At 39.0% G+C, this 15,349-nt stretch overlaps 1 long non-coding RNA gene across 1 annotated transcript; it reads right to left on the bottom strand.

Moving 5' to 3' along the window:
• Positions 1 to 229: 229 nt before the first annotated feature.
• LOC135418571 (uncharacterized) lies at positions 230 to 2,402 on the bottom strand. Its single transcript, XR_010432531.1, has 2 exons — positions 1,676 to 2,402; positions 230 to 817 (listed from the first exon to the last, which is right to left on the bottom strand). It is a non-coding gene; the product is annotated as an uncharacterized LOC135418571 (long non-coding RNA).
• Between the last annotated feature and the right edge of the window lie 12,947 nt (positions 2,403 to 15,349).

The following is a 15,349-nucleotide window of genomic DNA, read 5'->3' as shown; positions in this document are numbered from 1 at the left end:
TTGCACAGAACAGAAGCCTGTACCAGACAGCAACTGCATTCATGAACTGGCCTTCTCAAATTAGACATTTGCTTCTAATCACAATTGCCAAGCTGTAATAAAAACAGAAAAATAAGAGTTTTTAAACAATGCAGTATGGCCATGTAAAAATGTTCTTTTACCTATAGAATCTTGCCTTCAAATCCTCCCAGGTAAGGAAAAGGAACAAAGACACTGTACAGAGAAACTCTTTTCTAGCTGCCTCTCAGAGTAACAGTTGTTTAATTTTTCTGCCATGCAAGTAATTTTTAAATCCATGCCTCTGTTTCCCAAGTTGTGACATTCTCATGTAACATTTGGGGGTTTGTTATCTCTGTGCTCTCATGTGCTGAAAAGTTTAGAGTTAGATTTGAACAACAGAGGAAAAGTGTAAGAGCAGCAAGCTCCATCCACACCCAGCAAGAACAGGACACAGCAGTGAATGGAGCTCTTTCATGGCCATGAAGAAATGCAGATCAATTAAAAAGAAACGGTAACTTCAAACTGAGCTCCACTTTTTCCTTGCACCTCTCTTGCAATGAAAAGAACAAGCGTAGCTCGGGACCTTGACATTCTGTCCCCCTCTAGGAAGGAAAAAAAAAAAAAAAAGGCACAAAATTATGTAAAAGGAATTCAAATATGAGGTTCTGGACTGAGAAAAATCATGGTGATATTTCTCCGGAAAGGCACTTGTAGTAGAGGACAAGCCAGACTGCAGATTGTTTGCTTTGCCTCGTGTTGTTCACTTCCATGGCTTGGTTGGAAGGATTCATTCCACCAGGCAGCTTCTCACAGACACCTGAGGAAAAAGGAACAACTTCCTTGAACATGGAACAGTTGTAAACTAACATATAGTAGCCAAGCACAGCAGTAACACAGTAATAACTATGTGCTTCCCAGTCCCAGTTACTGCATTCCTGAGGGCAAGCAAAATAACTTACATCTGATGGAGTTCTGAAGGCTGAATGTGAATCATGCCCTGTCTCTTGAGTGTCCTGACTCATCTTCATTGTGAACTAAACAATGTTATTTATTTATTGCCCAGCACTGTAGCATCTGGGTGCCAGCTTACCATCAGTACTCTGGCAGGCAGAGTAGCAGAGCACAGGCTCTAGACTATGTCAGATAGCTGTCAGATGTCATTGTTGTTAGCACCAGCTTGTTTTTTTGCTTTGCTTTGTCTTTTCCTTCTGCTGCTGTCACTCTGGCAGCTGCAGTAAGTGGCTGAATTTGTCATTGCTTTCCCATTGTTTGAGACTCTGGATGAAGGCAGTGACTGTGCAGAGCTGAGAGCCCAGCCTTGCAGATAAGCAGCAGGCAAGAGGGAAAATGGTATGGGATTTGTTGGTAACACAGCTCCAAATGCTGTCTGTGTAATCAGCTACCATTCTTATATTGATGGAAAGCCAGTTTCTGTTTTCTTTTTGTTTCTAGGGGTATCATTCACGTGTATTTTCATGGGACCTGAGCTTTCAGGCAGTGATTTCCAATGCATTTCCCTTTCACCAGGTAATTCCACTCTGCATTAAATCATTCACACTATTATAGGAGTAGTTAGAGAGCTGCTTTTTCTTTAAACAAATCCTTCTGCATTTCCTTGGGCAGTGCTCTTCTCCTATGCAAACAAAGAAAACCATGAAGAGAACATTTTACTTACTAAAAAATAGGCAACACAGCATACCAAGAACGGATTTCAGGACTTTTTCCCAACGTAACATCTTATTAGTTCTTATTCTTTGGATTTAAGCTTCTCAGCCTTCTTATTTCAAGTCAATTGAGAGATATACTTCAATGTAGAGGTGTCTTTAAAAACCGTGCTAAGCATCTGAAAAAGAAAAACAAAAAGAGAAAAAAAACAGGCAGCAGAGGACAATAGGAATAATACAATCATTTAGGTTGGAAAAGACCTTTAAGATCATTGAGTTCAACCTTTAACCCAGTCCTGCCACATCCACCCCTAAAACACGTCCCAAGTGCCACATCTACACATCTTACAAAAACGTCCCAGGATGGTGACAAAACCACTTCCTCAGGCAGCCTCTTCCAGTGCTTGATGACCCTTTTGGTGAAGAAATGTTTCCCAATATCCAGTCTGAACCTCCTCTGGCACAGCTTGAGGCCATTGCCTCTTGTCCTATCGCTTGTAACTTGGGAGAAGAGACCGACCCTCCCTTGCTACAACCCCTTTTCAGGTAGTCTAGAAAGGGATAAGGTCGCTTCAATCCCCTCATCCTTTACAACATTTCTAATATTTCTTGCTTTTGGCAACTCTGAAACTTTATAACTTCACCAACACTCAGTAGCTCGTATTCTTGGGGTATCCGAATTTTTGAGTGCTCTGCATGAACAGTTGTAATTTGTTTCCAGAACTGCTAAATCCTGCTGGGTTTAATGGAAATTCGTTAAATATCACATTCACACATGTCAACAGACACCCTACTTAGTCACACATATGCACATTAAAAAAACTCAATACACTTCAGACTGGAGGAGAGTCAAAAAATTTGGACATAAAGTCATCCAGTCCTTAGGAGAGATGCTGACAACCCACAAATATGAGGTCACTGGAAATGGTGGATATGCAAGTAATTATTCCCCACACAGAAAATGCAAGAAATCTTACAGACTATTCTCTGTGATTTTGAAGCCTGGAAATCAAGCAACTATTTAAAACTGTTGAGCAAAACCAAAATTTCAACAACAAAAGAAAGAATCCTACGAGATTCACAGTGTGAATTTTTTGCATTTTTTTCTTTTCATTTTCTTTTCTCCTGACTTACTTGCTTTAAACAGCACAGCCCCCATTCTCATAGGTTTTAATACAAAAACCTAAGAGCCAATGGGTTATTCTAGTTATCTGGGTTAAAAGCTTTTAAAAGGGCACCCAGAAAAACCACAGTTGGAGGAGCCCTGAAATTGCTGTGGAGAAATGGCAGCAATCTGAAAAGGGGCTGCATTGGCAGATAGCTCCATTAAATCTCTCTATTCCCCCATGAATACATCATTGTTTAATTCCTCCCACAGAGGGAAGTACAGGGGCCCAGATGTAGGATTTATTTGTTTTAAAAATGATTTCTGACTGTTTTTAGTTACTTTAGCACACAAGTTGTACTATCACCTGCATAAAGCATCACCCTATCTGTTGGTCTTAAAGGCAACATAGGGATAGCTGTTGGGAAATGAACTTTTCTGTAGCAAGCAAGGCAAAGATATGAGAAATAGAGATTTCTCAAGAATACAGTAGTTATACAGTCTCTTCCATCCTTCCATCAATGTGTGTCACATGAAGTACATAGAGAGCACAGGAAATATATACAAATCCAAAAGAACCTTCTGGCTTACAACCAACTGTTTCACACAGTGAGTCCTCACTTATTTTCAGGCACCAAAGCAAGGGGTACCACTGTGACCCTAATGCAAGAATTTACACAGCCAATTTCTTTGCAGCCTTTTAGCTATGTTTCAATGTCTCCTAACAGACATATGCCCAATAGAATAAATAATAAATAAAAAAAAAGTAATTTTCCAATCAGGTGAAATACTTTCTAAAGTATTCTAAGAAGAGATAAAGGGGTAAAATAATTGTATTATTTTGCAGAATAACATTTTAATGTTTGGGGTTGATCCAAAATTTTCTGTTTCATTTTCATCTATTTGCACTTGGTAATAAATTCCATTCCTATTAGCCAACGAAAACAAATCTAGAATTTCCATTTTTTAACCGTTAAAAAGGTGACAAGCATCTACATTTCAAACTGTGAAAGCCACTGGATTTTTAACTGCGTGTAAATAAATGCAAAAATACCTCATTTTCTGCAGCTTTGAGTGGAGTGTGTGTTTGTGGGACTGCACGGGTGCAGTAAGTGCGTGCAGAGATGATCAGAGTTAAACAGCTCTGTGGTAGGGGGCTCAATTCCTCACTGAAGAAGTGTGATGTAAGTTGGGCTGTGTGAGCCACATGTACCCACAGCTTGGCTCAAAGCACTCCTCCTGCTCAGGCACTGTTTGTACCCAAACATAATTAGTTTGTTATTTATTGCTCATCTTCTAAACACCGTGTGTCTGCTGCAGAGTTATGCCCTCTGCACTCAGTGTTCTCTTATCTGCTGTGCTCTTGTTCCTCATTACCGAGTCCTGAGCACTCTATTCCATCTGTCAACACTAAATATTATTTGTGTTATGTAAACCATAAAAGCAGGTTCAGTCCTTTCTGCGTTCCTTGCCTGTATTCACCTCGTGAGCTGTGGTTTCACTCAGAAGTGAATTACTGCTGAATAGGTTAGTGGTTTGTGCTAGAGCACCTATAAATATATATTTAGCTATATACCTGCACTATATAAATACATAGCACCTACCTTTCAGGGCATCTGGATGGATATTTAAGTAGGTAATTTGCAAACATATCTGATAAGTTATCTAAGATAAATGCTTCTTTTAAAAAGGAATTTAAAGAAAGGGTATTCAAATGAAAAAAAAATAATATAAACAGGCTAGTTAAATTTTAGCCATTAGTGGACAAATAAAATAAATTAAGCATATGGTGCTGGAAGTGTTTTATCCATAGAATTTTAGTATTTTACGTAAAATATCATGTTATTACAGGATGACACTTTAAATTGTTTAGAAAGTTTAAATCTTTTTTTTTTAAATCACTATTTTCAAAATTATTATTCTTTGTCTTGCTTTTCTGTGAAAAAGACAAGTTTGACATGGTAAAACATTAAAAACTTGATCAATGACAGTAATGTAAAGGAAACCATGCTTAGGAGTTTGTACTTCTTCTTTACCTTTAATACTGTGGATTTGAAGGTGCCAGATCACCTAAAACAAAACCTCAGCAAAAAAAATAGAGTAGTGGGTATAGAAAAAAAAGTAATGCAGGGTCACATTTCCACTTGATTTATTCAAACCATCTTTAAAAGTCACTTGACTTCCAGTTAACAAGAGTAGGCAGAATATGGTCACTTAATGGAACAGAAACTAAGCAGGTTAGCATTGGCAATACTTGGTGGTGAAACCAAGTCATGAAATAGGTCCTTATTAAGTATTCTTAAAGAAGAGCAGTGGAAAAACAGGCATTTTAACAGCCATGCAAATGTTGCCAGAGAGAACTCAGAAAAAATTTCAATAGTCCATCATCAGCCTTTATATTACAAGGACTCTGTTATCTAGGAAATGTAGCTAGTACTAGAAACAAACAGTAAGTAAAGGTATATATCCCTATAAAAGAAACAGTAAGTAAAGGTATATAACTCTATAAAAGACTGTTCTGCAGCATCTGTTTAGACATCTGCAAATAAAAGCCAAACAGTCGTGAAAAGTTGCTGCAAGGATATTTCTGAAGTTTGCCTGGAGCTGGTTCCTCAGTAATTGAGGTGACTAAGGCAACTGAGAAAGCAATTTAAAAAAAGGTAATAAATGCATTTAGGAAGTGCATTAAAATTAAAATGATTAATTAAAAACCTGAGGCTTCTCAGTACATTTCCTAATTCAGTCAGAAGCATTTATAATAAAAGGCCACCTTCTGCATCACCATTCCCTGGCAGTTAAAGGTTGCAAATAACACTGGGGTTGTGTTGCCCATCCTCTGCTTCCTTTTTCATTATTTCAGTTTGAGCACACAAGTCATTACTAGTGCACTAATAATGAAAAGATGTCTCTAAATTGCAGTATGCTTCCCTTCAATAGAAGAATTCCAACCTCAGCTGGAGCAAAGCACATACAAAGGGCAGCTGCCCCACAGATGGGGATGATGCAATGGGGACAAAACCAATCCTCACCAGCCAGTCAGCACATCTGGCTCTTACTCATACTTAGTAATTACTAATTTGAGGGGATTTTCTAACTCTGATGAAAAGAGAGCTCCAGCACTGAGCAGGCTCCCCCCCAAACACAATTCTGCCCAAGCTTTGTGTGTTATCTTCCTCTCCTGCTGTGTTACAGCACCCGAGTTGCTCTGGGGTCAGTGGTCTGGGGTCAGTTGTCCTCCTGATGGAATCTGCTGCACTGCCCCACCCAGCCCTTCCTCAGCCTGGTGCTGCCCCAGTCCCACTCAGCTGCTTCTCCAGATTCTGGAGCTGCCTTGTCACAAGTGAGTACAGCAAACCACTGCTGACCACTGCAGTGGCCAGAGAACTGGACACAGCCAAGCTGAACATGAGCCAGAGTGTGCCCAGGTGGCCAAGAAGGCCAATGGATCCTGGCCTGGCTCAGGAACAGTGTGGCCAACAGGTCCAGGGAAGTGATTCTTCCCCTGGACTCAGCACTGGTGAGGCCACCCCTGGAGTGCTGTGTCCAGTTCTGGGCCCTCAGCTCAGGAAGGACATGGAGGGGCTGGAGCAGGTCCAGGGAAGAGCAACGAGGCTGGGGAAGGGACTGGAGCACAAGTGCTGGGAGGAGAGGCTGAGGGAGCTGGGGGGGCTCAGCCTGGAGAAGAGGAGGCTCAGGGGAGACCTCCTCACTCTCTACAACTCCCTGACAGGAGGGGGGAGCCAGGGGGGGGTTGGTCTCTTTTCCCAGGCAACTCTCAGCAAGACAAGAGGGCTGGGTCTGCAGCTGTGCCAGGGGAGGGTTAGGTTGGAGATTAGAAAGAATTTCTTTGCAGAGAGGGTGCTCAGCCATTGGAATGGGCTGCCCAGGGAAGTGGTGGATTCTCCATCCCTGGAGGTGTTTAAGGACAGACTGGATGTGGCATCAGTGCCATGGGCTGGGAACCACAGCGGGGTTGGATCAAGGGTTGGACTTGATGATGTCTGAGGTCCCTTCCAACCCAGCTGATTCTGTGATTCTATGAATATACCGGAGGCACCTGCAAAGATACCTGCATGCAGGGAAGGGTAAATCTGCCATGGAGGATCCAGAGCAGGACCTGTACTAGCACTATTCTGTGCCTCCCAGCTCCCAGCACTACTGGGACCAGTACTGTTCCTCTGACAGGATGCCTACAGCATTATACTGCACTGCTGGCCACTCTCAACCCACAGACTTCTCTCCCATAGCTACCAACTTCCAGCCAAACATTTCCATTTGGACAGACCTTAATAAGGAATTAAATCCAGACATTATGCAGGATGAACAATTACAGATTTCTTGGCTATTCGCACTATTCTGCGTCCAGGAATTCTCTGCAGGAATGGACAATTTAAACCAGTGTTTCATGAATAACACTGAATACAACAAGGAAAGTAAAAACAAAACCACAAGATGGATAGAAATCCTTTGCTAGCCCAAAAATGCACATGTCCCAAGCTGACTGGTTACAGCTTCTTCTTCTTAGCTTCTGGTATTTCATTAAATGACAGACATAACTCTTTTTGTGTTAAAAGCAGGATTGTCATCAAGAGAAGTCACCTTGGATTCATTCTTTTAATCAGTTCTGGACAGAGTGCATTTCTGTAACATGTTCTAACAGCTTTGAGTGCAGCTGGGTAAGCACCAGGATGCTTGCTAATGAAAACTAATTTCATACAGTATTCTGTACTTACAGCATCATTTCACTTGGAGAAAATATTTTCAATGAAGATATCAGCATCTACAGAATGTTTTCAAACACGATATCAGCAACTGCATTTCAGTGGTCTCTGATGGGATTGAGGTTTTTCCTCTCTTGACTTGATAAGATATAATCTCTCCTAGCTTTCAGTGCTGGACTAATATGCTAATCTAATCAAGAATTCACAGTGAGACACCAAATGAAAGAAGCTATTTTTCTATTCCCCGACAGGACTGAGTATGAGACAAAAGCAGATATAGAAAAAAATTTAGGTGGGACATACAGTAGGAGAATTGATATGAATTTTTTTTAAAAAGGGAGAATAGACTATACTTTCACAAAGAGGGAGAATAATTCATCTCATTTATTCTTTGCTAACAGTGAGGCTCATCAAACTAATAACTACATGATTTTAGTAGAAACAAAGAACAGGAATTGTGTGCAAAAGGGACAATGTCCTGGAGACTTTTGTATGAGTAACAGCATTAAAAAAAACCCCATTGCCCAAGTCTGTGGTTGCAAAGCAGACTTCCAAAATGCAAATAATAATATGGACCTGGAGCAATGATTAAGACCAGTTCCCCACAGCAGCCTTAGCTGAGAAATTGTTTCTTTCTTACTGAGTAAAAATACATAAAAGGAAAGGAACCACCCCTTGGTCTTTGTCTGTCCTGCCTGTTGTGGCAAAAATCCCATAGTGGGGTCATGAGTAAGCAGAGTTCAGTTTGTTTGGAGCAGGAAAACACAGTTTGTTTTATCACTTCAAAGCTGACCCACGGTCAAAGCAGTACTGGTTTTGTCCCTATTGCATTGTCCTTATCTATGTGTTCATGGTGAGACTAGGACTAGGGATCAGGTGGCGTAATTCCTCAGATCTAAAAGGCATCACCCTTTTAATTCAGTTGGTGAATGGTACCTTTCATCACAGTAAAGTTTGTGTCTGTATTTGCTTGAAACAATAGGTGAATAACACAGTTTTAATCATATTTCAAAATGGCAGAAATAAGATGGACTGCTATGATGATTATGGAAAAAAGACACTGACTGAATCTTCAATCATTATATCAGAAATGGGCATCACACAATCATTCCAAACTATCAGTATAAAACCCACACAGCAATTCAAGCCATGTAAAATCACAGGAACAAACAATAGATCATACACCATATAAAAATATTCAAACCATTATATTGACTTCACCACTACTCAGAAAAACACAGAGTAAGCAATTCTAAGAAAGCCAGCTAACTGTCAGCTCCCTGAAGATGTAGCCACAGACAATCAATGTGTGCTGGCAGCTCTCAGCCAAAGCTCTCCAAGAGTAATGAACACATAACCTTGGTACTGACACATGACAACACAGGGGTTACCACATCTCTGCTCTGATTTTGTAAGCCATGCTAATTAGATGTACAGAGAGCCTTTTTACCTCACACCATTGTTTTACTGGGTGGACAGCTCAGATTGCCTGTGGTCACGCTGCCTGGAACAATCACACCATCAGGTACTCCCTCCTTTTTGCCTCTAAACATATCCCAAGTACACTCCTGGTGCTGTTACCACAACCACGAGGAGGACAGCACTGGCAGGGTGAGTAAGGACAGTGGAAAATAACCAAGTTGTTTACTGGTCTATCTCAACAAGGGCTTGTTGGCTCTTGTTTTGGTTGTAAAAAAGAACTGCCTGATCCAAACATGACTTGTTGTGATTTTATTTTACACACGAGCTGCCTGTGCCAGAAAATCCAAGAGGTTTGAAAAGCCCAACCAGAAGCATCATCTGACCAGAGCAGCCTAGTCCTTCTGGACAACTTAACTTCACAACACTTGGCACAAAGATCAAAAAAAAAAAAAAAAAGATAAGGGTTTTACTTGCCACATTTTGGTCATATTAACAAGTCTTTTAAGCAACAGACTCGGCTTCCACCTGCAAACGCTGGTCTGGAAATGGAACAGGTGTAGTTTTATCACTTTACAATGTCTCTGGGAGAAGGATGGTAACAGAGCCATTTGTTTTGCACAGATGCCACCTCCTGTAACAGAAGGACAATGATGGGATGGCAACCACGAGGCTCATATGTGCTCCATGAAGTCCATTAACAGCTAAGCAGTGACCAGCACAGGCATCTCTGGGAGGTGCTGCACTATTTTCTGGAATGGGCCCCAACATCTACACAGTTTTATAGCAAATAGAGCTACATATAAACTGTGGAGTGAATTCAACAGCTGAGAGCACTGTCCTCAGAGTAACATAAAGTGTTATATACTTCAGCTTTCTAGCAATATCATTCAGCATTTCTCACTCTGGGTGACGTGGTTTAGTGGTTCAGGGGTTACAGTGATGGCTGGACTTGATGATCTTAAAGGTCTCTTCCAATCCTGATGATTCCACGATTCCCTCCTCCCCTTTGCATTTGATTCTTTTCATCTCTGGACAATTTGCCTGTCTAGGTGCAGATTACAAATCAGATTACGTCTCACTTCCCCAGAAGTTTCTCATCCCTTATCTGAAGCAAAGTATTAATCTCTTATTCAAACCCACAAATATTTCTTTTAGCCTTTAATTCCTTTGATACCTGAAAATTGTCTTGTCTACTTTCCATTTCTTGCAACTCTGCCAACGTACGAGATTTTCCAATTCCTAGGTTTGACCAGGCTTTTTTATTTTCTAAGTATATCTACTTGCCTATACACACACATATGCATATATTTCCTGTACATGTAATAAAACTGAGCTTGATCCTACCAAGCACAAATCAAAAGAAACAATCCATGAAATCAAGGCCACTGCAAAACATCATTGAAATAGGTACAATTCATAGAATTAAATGTAATACCTGGTGTGAAGTAGGTTCAGCTGTGAGTTTGATTCTGTTTCCTGTGCAACTGAAACACAAAAACAAACAAACAAACAAAAAAAAACTGCAGGAAATAACTTTATCTCATTTGATTGCACATGTCAGTAATACATAATCTGACATTTAACATTTCACAGCATTAATGAGGACATCTTACACAAAAAAAAGACAGGGAAAACCTAATGAGAAGGTTCAACAGCTCCTCTCATATGAAAAGAGCTGTAACTGAAAATTGTTTTATATTAAGTTGAACTAAATTTAAAGAGTGATATTCTATTGCCAAGACTTTGATATGCCAGGAATGGATCTGGATTTGCAATCAGCCATTAATTACCTTGCATACCTGCACAAGGAGGAATTCAAGTGCTAAGATCTGTTCTTGTGGGACATTTTTAAAATATTAATTTCCCTGGTTTTTAATTCACTCAACCTTTTATTATAGAATTATTTTAATGTGGGGTGCTATTGTGGAAATTTTGGTGGGGAAAATAACTGCAATAAGACTGATATCCTCTATAGAGACCAAGGGAAAGACACTTGGCAGAAGTCATGACTTTTAAACACAAACACGTAACAACGACTATTTAACAAAATTAATCATTAATTATTTAGCAACACGGGACTATCACACTGAGTCTATAATTTTACATTATACTAATAGAGGATTGTCAATGTTTCAAATTTAGTAATAGTCTAAAAAGTGAAAATTATTAAAAAATTGAGGTTTTGGTTCACTGGCTAAAGCTAAGAGCAAAAAAAGCAATTTTTCAGTATTGGTGCAATGATAAAAGCAAATTTTGAAGCTAATTAAATAATTTAATTCTGTTCAAAGTGTTTCTTTTTCTTATGTTTAAGCCACTATTAAGCTTTGACATTTTTCACATAGTATGTTATTTCAAAACCAATAAATATGGAAACTTTTTGACACATCTCAGCCAGGGTTCCTTCCCCCACACACACTCTGAAGAAAACTATTTGCAGCATTCAACCCCAAACCATAAATTACTGTGAATCTTACAAAACTGTAACAATTCAAAGAATCTGGGAAATTCCTGATAGGTCTAGAAAGTTATTTGGTGACCCAGGTTTATTGACAGTGGAGAGTTTCAGAGAGAAAATTCTAAATTGGAGGTAGAACAGAAATGATTAAAGCAGTGACCTGTACTCACGTCTCCCACTACAGTTTAACCATTAAACTGTAATTTATGCTTCTTTGTTACATTAATACTTTTTTTCCCCAAAAAAACTAGCTCATCTTTATAGAAAAACTAATTTTCCTTGAACTTTTTCCAGGAAAGTTGTTGGTTCAATTGCCTTTATCAAGGAAAAGAACTGAATGTAGATTTATTTTTTTTATTATTCCTGTTTGTTGCTGTACCAAAGTACATTTCCAGGATCAGCACTAATAGGATGCACTACACAAACTCAAGGAGGCAAGTCAGGAACTCAAATAGCCTTTTTGTCCTATTCCTAATTATCTGGCATTACAGACCAGCACTTTTTTGCAATCCTGCATAGTCTTCACACACAGGATATTTTCAAATAAAGACTGAGAACTTCATTTATATAGCTCAGTTTATCTTGTATGATGTAATAATAATAACCTTAAATCAAGTCAGAAGCAGGTTAAAGAAAGAAAATATCAAGCTGTGCATGGAATATCGACAGAATATATTTATTACTACAGACTGGAAGTCTAGACACCAGTAAAGATAGATTAAAACAATACCTCTCTCAAAGAATAACAGTGTGGTCAGAAAACCTCTGGAACCAAGGAACAAAGGTCTTTGAATGAGTTACAGAGTGGAGCCACCAATAAATTTCACAGGAACAACAACAAAAAAAAAAAAGAACAAGATTTCAAACCACTATAATTACTTTAAATAACAAAATAAAGAATTGCAACTATATTCTCAAGGAGAATTGGCCACTTAAACGAGTGGAAACTCTCCCTAGGGAAAAACTTGAAGGAGTGGAACAAATGTAGGATATATTTTTGAAAAGCTCCTTAAGAAAGCAAGAAGAAATTATTTGATATTTTTAAGGTACCAACAAGATCTTTACACAGAATTGTTTTGAAAGCTTCAAATTACTGGGTTTTTTTTTTCCTCGTTGCAGGGTTTGCATAAGGACTTAGGAAAATGAGGGCCAAAATGACCAATTAAGCAAGGAGGGAAGAGTAAAAACAGGCTGCAAATCCTTTTATTCCCCAGCCTAAAGAATATTTTAAAATAAGGACTCACATCTGAATTAAAATTTAAGCAGTGAAACAGAACCAATCCCTCTCATGTGAATGAAATGTCTCGTGCAGCACTTGACTCTCGCAGTCATGTTGGAACCACAATTCTCCATCTTCTTCAGGAAATCATTTTTTTAACTGAAGTCCATCCTACTTTTCCATTAAAAACACCATTGGAAAAAAAAAAAACAACAGTTAAAAGTGTTTGCAAACTGGCTAATCTTCAAACAATTAAAAGTTATTCCTAATATGCCCGAGGTTAAATATGTACAAAACATCTGCAGGATTAGGGATTTAGGGAACTGCTGAATAGCTATAGAAAATTTCTTAGCACTTAGTGAAAAATGAGCTTTAACGACAAGGTGAAAAAGAACATTCTGGATAATGGCTTGCTTTTTTGAAATAAGAGAAGATATTTCCCATTATCTTTTCATGAGGCAATGATCTGATTTTTGGGAGCCTGGGTTCTTAATCTCCATCATAAAGCCTCATTGTTAAAGCTGAGAATTTGCTTTCACTTCTTTTCCATTCCCAAGTTTTTTAAAAAGAAAAGATTCTTACTTTACCAAAAGGAGTACAGTATAAAATCAAAAATGTTTAGCTATTAGACCATGTTAACAGCAAGTCACTTTTTATCTTTAAATTTTTCCATGGAGCCGCAGTTTGATGGATCCAGAATTTTTCTCCTGGGACATTTCAGAAGTACCAGTGGAAAGAATTACTGGATTCTTTAAGGACTTAATAAATATCTTGTGAATTCAGTTTTTAAATGGTGATCTATCCAAACCATCTGCTCCAGCTGAGACAAATGGCATCATCTCAGACTAGTTATGAACATTCAAAATTACATTTTAACTCCATTATAATCACCCAATATTTGAGCTGTAAAATTCATACTCTCATTCTTATTTCTTACCACGAACAAATCTTTCATCCACCCACTACATCAAAGAGATACAGCTCACATGTGGGGCCATTTTAATCATGAATGGTTGTAAAACAATATACACAGTGCCTAAGTCCAGAAGTTAATAAAAGGTATTTTCAGCAATTTAAAAGAACTAAGTATCTGATAGCCTTGTATGGATACATACAAGTGCTGTTACAATTAAAATGTACTTCTGTGGTCAACGATTAACAAAAACAAAACCAACAAAAAAAACCAGCAATAAAACCAAATAAATAATCAAACCAAACCAAACAACAACAGCAAAATCAATGGAGTACCTCAAGTGTTTTATGCAGATAAAACAATTGGGAATATTGCCCCAGGCTGGTCTCCAGCCCAGCACCTCCTGCCCTGCAATAGCAGGTGGGGTGAGCATTTCCCATCTGCTGCCCTGCAGAGGTACCACACCTCAAACACCCCACAGATGAGCTTTAAAGGCTGGAGAAGGGAAATTTAAGCAAAGCCAACTAAATTTTCACAGGAACAGGTGAGAAGCTTTCACACCATCCCCTTGCCAAGATGCAGTTATTAAATGTGGTGATCTCCATCTGGCCATTTTATACCGTGGCAGATGCTTCCAAGCAATGGCTTTTTTGTAGTTCTCCTTTACAAACTTAAACCAAAGAACTCCAAGTACAGCAGATGTAATTTATGCATTCTATTTTCCCAATGCAAGTCTGCAGAGAAATATTTTGTTCAGATTAAGCTTTTCCAGTCCTTGTCCACTTTAGTTTAGCACACTCAAAAAAAACCCTACATTTTTATAAAATCAGATAGTATACACAAACTTCACCCAAAATAAGAAAATGAATGAATAATAACTGAATACATTAATCTAGGAAAAGTTTTTAAGGAGGACAATGACAAACTCCTAAGACAGTGATGATGCTGAGAATAGCAAAACTTGAAGACTTCTGCTTGAAGGTATCAACCCACCAATTCTTTCTCAGAACCGAAAAGTGAAATTACTTTGTAAGAAACAGAGTTGTTTGAGCATCAGGCCCCTTTTCCTGTCTGTTTGCAATACCAAAAACAGATTTATTGGAGATGAAGGGACAAACTAAGGAGAAAGTAGGTAAAATTCAGTCCATTTTTAATACCAATTTAATACATAGCTGCAGGCTGAACAGCTCACAGTAAACAATGAGCAGTGAAACAAGTATATAGTAAACAATTATAGTAGTAAAAGTAGAATACAGTGGAAAAATAGGCAACATGTGTTTCTCCACACAACAGCTCTGCTGCTGAAAAGAAACTACATGTTTCAGAAGAGCAATTTCCCCTCAGAGCTGAATTCAAACTTCCAGAACACACAGATCACAGCTGCGGGCCTGATCCAGCCAGAAGTACAAAATGAATCGTTGCAGTAACAACCAGCATAATCTGAGTGCATGAAGTTCCAAAAACTAGGGTCTGATAATATTTTAAATTTGAGAAACTCCTGATTCATTTGTATTAACCACAGGCCAGCTTTTTCCTTCCTCAATATAGCCAAGAATCGTGTTTCCCCACCTCTCAATTATTTAATAAATAAAAAATAACTCCTCAAACTCTCACTGATAGCAGCTGTACCTGTGACATCCCAGCATTGTGGGACTCTCACCCTTTCACAGGCAGCACCTCTGACATCCAAGCTGTCTTTCTGTGGCTGCAGAAGTGCAGGAAGGCAGGGGATGGATGAGAACATCCCTCAGCTCAGGGACACGGGTAACAAAACAAGCCCAAGGAAATGGACGAGGGAAACAAAGCTAACCATAGCTAACATGAGCTTTCATGGGCCTTTCCAAGCCTGT

The sequence above is a fragment of the Pseudopipra pipra genome, chromosome 9, assembly GCF_036250125.1.
Source record: "Pseudopipra pipra isolate bDixPip1 chromosome 9, bDixPip1.hap1, whole genome shotgun sequence".
Taxonomy (NCBI): Eukaryota; Metazoa; Chordata; class Aves; order Passeriformes; family Pipridae; genus Pseudopipra; species Pseudopipra pipra.
The sequence above is the reverse complement of the archived record's forward strand: the minus strand, read 5'-3'. Positions and strand labels throughout refer to the sequence as shown.